Below are 256 nucleotides of genomic sequence, written 5' to 3'. Positions count from 1 at the left end.
CCCAATCGTCCTCTCCTTTCCCCACCCCCTTTTCGCTGCCGAATTTTCCTTTGCAATGAATGGTCGGTCCAAAGAACCTCTCTCTAGGGCAGCAGAGAGCTTTTTGCACTTTAAAAAAAAACAAAACAAACAACAAAAAAAAACGACAAAAAAAAAGGAAAAAAAAAAGGAAAAAAGTTGGAATATTTTTTTCTTTTCTTTTCTTGGGGTCACTATTTTATTTCCCTCCCTGTCCTGCCTGTGCCCGGACGCTCCC

Source organism: Acanthisitta chloris, unplaced genomic scaffold (genome assembly GCF_000695815.1).
Source record: "Acanthisitta chloris isolate BGI_N310 unplaced genomic scaffold, ASM69581v1 scaffold14783, whole genome shotgun sequence".
NCBI classification, from domain to species: domain Eukaryota; kingdom Metazoa; phylum Chordata; class Aves; order Passeriformes; family Acanthisittidae; genus Acanthisitta; species Acanthisitta chloris.
This window is presented reverse-complemented; position numbering follows the sequence as displayed.